The sequence below is a fragment of the Triticum dicoccoides genome, chromosome 2A, assembly GCF_002162155.2.
Source record: "Triticum dicoccoides isolate Atlit2015 ecotype Zavitan chromosome 2A, WEW_v2.0, whole genome shotgun sequence".
Classification (NCBI taxonomy): Eukaryota; Viridiplantae; Streptophyta; class Magnoliopsida; order Poales; family Poaceae; genus Triticum; species Triticum dicoccoides.
The window spans coordinates 539499086-539507525 of record NC_041382.1 but is presented as its reverse complement, the minus strand read 5'-3'; positions in this window follow the sequence as shown (position 1 = coordinate 539507525).

The window sequence follows — 8440 nt, the reverse complement described above, 5'->3', positions numbered from 1 at the left end:
CCACTTGAGGGAAATTTGCTACTGTCCTACAAACCTCTGCACTTGGAGGCTCAACAACGTCTACAAGAAGAAGGTTGTGTAGTAGACATCAATCACCAACAACCCTCTCATCTTGGGGAGGGAAATCTCCATTAACATCTTCAACAACACCATCTCCTCTCAATCCCTAGTTCATCTCTTGTGTTCAATATTTATACTGGAACCTTAGATTGGTACATGTCAGTGACTGGTAGTGTTGATTACATCTTGTAGTTGATTACTATATGGTTTATTTGGTGGAATATTATATGTTCAGATCCATTATGCTATTTAATGTCCCTCTGATCTTGAGCATGATTATCATTTGTGAGTAGTTACCTTTGTTCTTGAGGTCACGGAGAAATCTTGTTGCAAGTAATCATGTGAACTTGATATGTGTTCGATATTTTGATGATGTATATGTTGTGATTACCTTAGTGGTGTCATGTGAACGTTGACTACATGACACTTCACCATATTTGGGCCTAAGGGGATGCATTGCGGAGTAGTTATTAGATGATGGGTTGCTAGAGTGACAAAAGTTCAAACCCTAGTTCATGCGCTACTTCGTAAGGGGTCGATTTGGATCCAAAAGTTTAATGCTATGGTTAGATTTTATCTTAATACTTTTCTCGCAGTTGCATATGCTTGCGAGGGCGTTAATCATAAGTAGGAGGTTTGTTCAAGTAAGAACAGGACCTAAGCACTGGTCCTCCCACATATCAAATTATCAAAGTAGCGAACATGAATCGAACCAACATGATGAAAGTGACTAGATGAAATTCCCGTGTACCCTCAAGAACGCTTTGCCTATTATAAGAAACCATTTTGGTCTATTCTTTGTTACAAAAGGATTGAGCTACCTTGCTGCACTTTACTTACTGTTACCGTCATTTGCTCGTTACAAATTATCTTGCTATCAAACTATCTGTTACTGACAATTTTAGTGCTTGCAGAAATTACCTTGCTGAAAACCACTTGTCATTTCCTTCTACTCCTCGTTGGGTTCGACATTATTACTTATCAAAAGGACTATTATTGATCCCCTATACTTGTGGGTCATCACTCCTCCGCACGCACCCATGCTCCAACGATGAGCAGGCACCATGCGCGCCTCAGCTATCCTGGTCATGCACCACGGGTTGTTGCGTGTGCAAGCTCTGCTTGTCGTCGCTGCGTTGCACCGCCACCGCGCGCCCTGCCACATGGTGCAAGTCGCCATGTCCTGCATGCGCCTAGCTATGAGCGTTGCGTGGCCAGTAGCAGTCAGCACCAGCACGACTAGCGGCTTGAGCAGCTACGACCAGCTGGCGCTCATACCAAGTCACCGATGGTGGCGTCTGGCGATGCATGCAAGATGCTGGATGAAATGCATGAGAGAGAGGAAGGGGGCTATAGATGCTAACAGGTGGACCCCGCATCAACCTGACGGCTGATTCAAATGGTCCAACGTCCCTCTCGGATGGTTGTTACCCCATGCCACATGGCACTGACGAATGGGCCCCGCTGTCAGTTTTTGTGTCAAAACATGGTCAACCATCGTTTTTAGTGCTTTTGGCAAACAATTACTCAAAATCAGTGTTTTTGGCAAACTTTTATGAAAACGGTGGTTTCTTGCACTATCTGAGGCAATAATTGTGGTGGTTTTCGGCAATTTACTCTCCGAAACAGGATCAAAGGTAATCAACCCCTTTTCTTGGCACCATTGCCGAGGGAATATTTTGCTATCCTGGTAAGGTTACTAGAGTCCTTGTTATTTATTTTTGTTTTAATTTTTAGTTTACTTTTGTTGTTAATTTACTTTTTGCAAGTTAAGAAAACCCAAAATATAGTATTTTGGCTACCACTAAACTTGGGAAGTTCGCCACGCTCAATGATGATTATATGCATGCACCTATTGCACAATCTGATATTGCAGCTGACCAATATGAGATAAAACCGAACCTACTATCATCAGTTCATACATTTTGCGTCCACATAAAACACACGAATCCCCCCCCCACGCGGCCCTCGCGTCGTCCGCTTCGGGTGACTCAGGCGGCGACTAGGGTTCCCCCGTCGCGCCGCCGCTCCCTCACCCTGCCTCCCTCGCCGCCACCTGAGAAAGCCGCCGGATCCGCTCGCGCGGCCGCCCGTGATGGTGGCGGCGAGGCCTCGGTCACTCTTTTCCTCGAGAAGGACCTCGGATCTGGGGCGGCGGGCCTTCTTGGCGAGGTGGCGGCGCCTTCTCGGTCGGCGTCGTTCGCGGGGTGCTCTGGCCGGCGGCCTCGACCACGCGGGTGGTGAGACGACGGTGGGCGGCGGCGGCGGCGCGGAGGTCTTCCCCTCCTCGTCAGATCTAAGGTTGGCTCCTTTCCCATGTCTCCCTCATCCCCGCCGCTGCTCGCCAGCCTCCATCCGAGCACCAGTATGATGTGGGTGGGTGACCGGTGGTCTGGTTTTGGGCCGCGGGAAACCGTTGGCCGGCTTGGCCGGCCTGGCAGCAGCGACGTCCCCGACACCGTCTCCTCCTTGGAGGTGCTGCAGAGGTCCTACCCCTTTCCACCCCTGTTCCTCCTCCCGGGTGAAAGCCCAAAATCCGGCTTGGATTGGGCGGCGACGGCGCGCTGTGCGTCGTGTCTTCCTTGGGGGCGCCGCCTGGGGAGGGTTGCGTTCAGGTGAGGGGTTCATATGTCGGAGCTTGGGTGGCTTGGGTGGTCCGGTGACGGCGGTGTCACGAGGTTCGGCATGGCTGTAGGTGTCCCCGTCGGCTGCCTGGCAATGCTCCTCGGTGGCCTGTCGGTTTACTTGATGCCTCTGCTGCCTTTCTTCAGTAGCTGCACCTGGTGGTTTTCCTGCAGCTCTTAGGCATTCTAGGTTGTGGAGATGCGGCAGTCGCGAGTGCTCGAATGTTCAAGTGGTGATGTGATGTGGCTACTCCAGGTCTCGAAGCTAGCACGTCCCTTGCTCTAGGGTGAGCGTCTCTCAAGTCCGTCGGGTGTCGTGGATCTAAGACTGACAATAGAATGGGGGGTAAGTATGAGGAGGCAAGATCCTAGCTATGAAGAAGTTGTACACGCGAGTTTTACGAGTTCAGGCCCTTCTCGGAGGAAGTAACAGCCCTACGTCTCGGTGCCCTGAGGAGGTCAACTGGATTATATGTGTATGTGTGAGTTTACAAAAGATGCCAACCCCTGTCTCAGAGGAGGGGGGTGGCTTATATAGAGTGCGCCAGGACCCCAGCTCCCCTCTGTTACACAGGATTCAATGTTCATAAAGGAAAGGCGTTACTGGTAACGTCTATAGTAAAGCGTCATAAATGCTCATAATGCTATGGTTTAAGTCCTGACCATTGCAGAGTGGAGGGTTCCACATCTTCTGGTGGTCGAGTGTCTTCAAGGTGGTCGAGCGAGTGCATCTCCACGGTCGAGTGGTTGATGGTTTCTCTTCGACTGTTTCTGATTCTTTGTAGAGATGTACTTGGGGAGGGTAAGTTGGACAGGTCCATGACCCTGCCCTAGGTACATAGCTTCATCATTAGCCCTCGAATGGATCAGGGTTTGAGTGAGGAAGGGGTTGAGAACACTTCCGACCCACTCTTTGTGCTATGAATATGCCTTGTCTAGAACAATGAGTTGAGGTGACGGCGTCGACTCCTTTCTCAATCGCCTTGGTCCATTCTTGGTTGTTGTCGAGTGAACTTTCATGGTAAAATTCCGAATGATGATGTAGAGGGTGTTTGTCTTTAGTCTGACAGGTTGTTCTGCTCTCCGCGGATCTCGCGGGATTCGAATTTTGGGAAGTGCGCTAGACGGGCAGAACCGAAGTTATTAGGGCGGATTGGGCAAGTCTCCTCGATCCCCGCGCCACCTTTTTTTCCACGTACTGCGTGCGCGACTGTTGTGGGATTTTTTTAGATCGCTTGGGTCCACCAGTCAGCCACTCGGTGAAAGGCCTTATAAAAGGTCTCGGGCCAGGCCCCTGCTCCGCGTGCTCCCATTCTCACTTCTCTTTCCCCCGATCTCTCCGCCACTCTCGCTTCCGCTTCGTCATCGGACCTCTGTTCGAGCTTGACCCGTCACCATGGGGAAGGAGAAGACGGCGGCGCTGGAACGCGCAAACAAGGCGACCGCGAAGGCGAAGGGCAAGCGGACCAGCCAGGGCGGATCCTCGTCGAGGTCCGGCCTGCCGGCGGGCTGGATCCAGGGCGACTGGATCCGCTCGGCAATCACGCAGGATGATCTCGGTGACCTGGTGGAGGGGGGATTGATCCCTCACAAGTCGGCTCGGCTCCCGGGGGACGAAACCGAGCCGCAGCCTAGAGAGGGTGAGTGTGTCCTCCTCGCAACCCACATAGATCGGGGATTCTCACTGCCTCCCCACCCTTTCTTCCGGGGTTTTTTGAACTTCTTTGGGGCTCAGCTCCACCATTTCACTCCGAACACCATAGTCTATCTGGCCGCTTTCGTGTCCATGTGCGAAAACTTCTTGGGCTATCGACCGCACTGGGGGCTTTTCAAACACATCTTCACTTGCCGTTCCCAGTCGGTCAAAAAGGCCAAGTCGAGTGACAACAGGACGCGGGTGATCCAGATGTGCGGTGGCCTGGGGATCCAGATGAGGAGCAAGAGTACTTTCCCAGCCATGATCCTTCCTGACTCGGTCCAGGGCTGGCAGTCGACTTGGTTTTACTGCAAGGATCAGTCAACCCCTGGCCAGTCGACTGGACTTCCTCCTTTTTCCTTGGCTCAACTAGAGAAGCCTGCTCCCCTGAAGGTAGTTCCATAAGAGAAGGCGCAGGTCAAGGAGCTGGTTCAACGGGTCGTCCAGCTTGTCCGTGACGGAGTGACCGGGATGGATCTGTTGGAGGTCTTTCTCGGTCGACGCATTCAACCTCTTCAGGCGCATGATCATCCAATGTGGATGTACTCTAGGCTCGAGGATACCACTCGGATCCACCTAGAGGAGGTTAGCAAGGATATCTTGGAGAACTGGTTGAGGGGAATCACAGGCAACAAAGACAACCCTCGGGGATCCAGGAGGGTGATTCCATTCGACAACTCGCACCAGCCGGAGCAGGTATATTTCTGTTTTATCAAGTATCTTTCCGATTCACCATGTGATGTCCCGTTTGTGGTCGACTGAATGTCCTTTGATTGTTATCCTTTTAGGCCCTCATTGAAATGTACTCGATGCCCAACGGAGTGCAGGACCCAGGCGCTGAAGAAGAAGGGAGCGGGGGCGAGAGCGGCGAGGAGCATTCGGAAGCCGAGGAGGACAAGGAGAGCGATGAATCGACTGATGAGGAAGAAGTCGACTCGCCTCGTCGCAGGGAGAGGAGGTCCAAGCACACTCATGACCCGGCAAGCGCTCCGGACTTGGTGGCTGCGCCAATCGAGCAGTCCTCGAAGCGCCCCAGGGCGTCTTCCCCGATGCCAACTGAGAAGGCTCCAAAGCAATCTAAGGTCGCGCCGCCCAGCGCCGAAAGTGCCGAAAGCCATCTCCTCCAAACTGCCAAAAGCTTTTCCCAGGATCAAAGCGACCGTTCCTACTATCTCCGGGTAACCATCTGACTTGTCCTTTATGTGGATTTGATTAACTGGGTGTAACCGATTGAATGCTGGCCTTTGCAGTGCTGCTACGTCAGGGACCTCTTCATACCAGTACCGGGACGAGGAAATGGAGGATGCGGTAACCTCCAACCCAGGTATAAACTCTTGCGATTTTGATTCTTGATCCTTTTAGGGTCGAGTGGTTCACTTGGGGTCGAATGTTCTGTCTCGCAGCTCCACCTAACATTATTGATCTTCCGGATGACGACGAAGATGTGGCTCCTAAGCCTAGGAAGAGCAAGAAGGTAACAGCTGGCAGGGTGACTCGGCAAGAACCAACTGCAACGCCTCCCGTCCGTCAAGCTGAAGACGCGGGCAGGGCCACTGTGACATTCGCTGCACCCTTGCCGAGTGGGCATCCCACGCGGTCGACCGCGCCTGTGGTTCCTTCAACTATCCAACTCCACAACACGGAGCTTCAAGCAGCCGCACCTGGGTCGTCTGCACACTTTTTCACCAACTACCCCGTCCCAGACAACCAGTCGGAAGCGGCTGTAGAAGCCATCCGACAGGCTGATATGATGATGGAGCGGGTGAAGATAGTGCACGAGAGCAGTCAGGCTGCCTACAACACTAGTGCTGCCCTTCGGGCCAATGTCCAGGTGAGTAGACTTTCCGACTCTTTTTGTTCTCGAAAAATCTTCTTCTGCACAATCTCCTGTTGTTCGCGTCGAATTAGAGCACCCACTGGGTGTCGTTGTCATTTTTGGTAGTTTTGCTCTTCCACTCGGTATGGGCGAGTGGGACCAGAACTGGTGGGGGCACGCTAAGTGCACCCACTAGGTGTAGTCCTCGAGACCGCGGTCGACTGCTGGCAGTCGACTGTGGTCTGAGTTCTTCTTTCTTGATGGCGCAATTGTTCTTTCTCTCTCTTTTTTTACTCCTTGCACTCGACTCCGGCGGGCCGGTCGAGTCGGATCAGAACCGGTGGGGGCACGCCAAGTGCACCCACTGGGTGTAGTCCCCGAGACCGCGGTCGACTGCTGGCAGTCGACTGGGGTCTGAACATCTTGTTGCCCCTTATTTAGGTTTTATTCACTCGGAAATGAACTGCCTTCGAACCTATCGATTGATCTGTCTCTTGCCCCCCTGCAGAAGTCTTGTACTCTTATCTCCAAGTTTGCCGAACTCGAAAGAAGCAGAGGCAACTCAACTTAGACTTGGAATTGGCTCAGCAAAATCTGAAAAAAGCTCAAAACGAGGCCGCTGGTATGGAAGGTAACTGATTGCCGACTGAATTTCAATATATCTCTTTGATCTCTTCTTTGATTCGATTATTTCTTTTGCAGAGAAAATGAAGTTGGCTCTGGACAAGAAGGACTCGGACCTCACCACCGCGCAAAAAGCAGCCCAAGACAAAACTGCTCTCGCAGACAAGAAGCTTGCTTCAGTCGAAACGCTTGAAGGAGAGGTGAATAGACTGAAATCTTGTCTTAATGAAGCTAACCGCGAAGTGACCAGCCTGAAGAAGGACAAGGTCGTCCTGAACGAAAAGTTGGAGTCTGCGATCCGCAAGAGGAATGACACAGAAGCTTATCTGAGGACCCTCGCCAAGAAGCTTTATCTCGTGCTGGAAGGTATTTCTTTTAATCCGACTGTGTTGATGCTTGCAATTTGGTCTTGCTCGGTTGATGGACTGGCTTTTGGCTGCAGAACTCTGCCAAGACTTCGACGAAGAAACTGGAAGGCTCGAGACGGGTCTGGACCCTATCGCTTCTCCAGTCTGCGACGAAAGTGCGATGAACATGCTCCGACTGGAGTCCCGTATCGCCAGCGCCACAAGCTACCTCGCACGCCTGAAGGAGGTTGTCTCTCGAATCGACTCGACGCTTTGGCCGGGGGCGACGCTTCAAAATGATCTGGAATCTTTGATGACTCGTCTGAACGAGATCCCTGACCGAGTGCAAGAATGGAAGAAATCCTCCGCCCTGTGTGGTGCTGATGTGGCGCTGTCCTTGGTGCGAGTCCATTGCAAGGAGGCTCGTGAAGACAAGCTGGTTGCAATCAAAGTTGATAACACCAAAAAGCACGACTTCCAGTCCTTCATGGAGACTTTCATTGCTGCCACCACTCGGATCGCTGATGGGATCGATCTGGACTCATTCGTGGAGCCTGCCAGCCCTCCTCCGACCGAGTGAACAATCTTATGAAACTTGGATACGCTTTAAATTTGCCTTGGAATGCCGAGTGGTTTCTGTAACCGTTAAACTCCTTCGGGCTTGGAGCCTGAGTACTTTTGATTTGCTGCTTGGAACCTTTTAGGATTTATTTGAATTTGGTTTATCTCCAAATGTGCTTGTGTTTGCCTCCGGATGGACTTTGCTCACTGCACCTCGTCGCCCTTGTGGATAGGGATGAAGCGGACGTTGTATTTGTGCCGCAGCTCTGAAGGAGAAGGTTGCAGTCGACCTGCACCTCGTCGTCCTTGCGGATAGGGATGGAGCGGACGTTGTATTTGCGCCACGGCTCCGAAGGAGAAGGTTGCAGTCGACCTGCACCTCATCGTCCTTGCGGATAGGGATGGAGCGGACGTTGTATTTGCGCCGCGGCTCCGAAGGAGAAGGTTGCAGTCGACTTGCACCTCGTCGTCCTTGCGGATGGGGATGGGTCTCAAACTTAGGCGAGTGCTGGACTGCCGTTAAGCCTCTTAGTGAGAGAACTTAGGTGAGTGCTCGACTGCAGCTAAGCCCCCCGAGTGGGAGGATTGCTCTCCACTCGGTAGGATTTTTTTAAACTTAGGCGAGTGCTGGACTGCCGTTAAGTCTCTTAGTGAAAGAACTTAGGCGAGTGCTCGACTGCAGCTAAGCCCCCGAGTGGGAGGATTGCTCTCC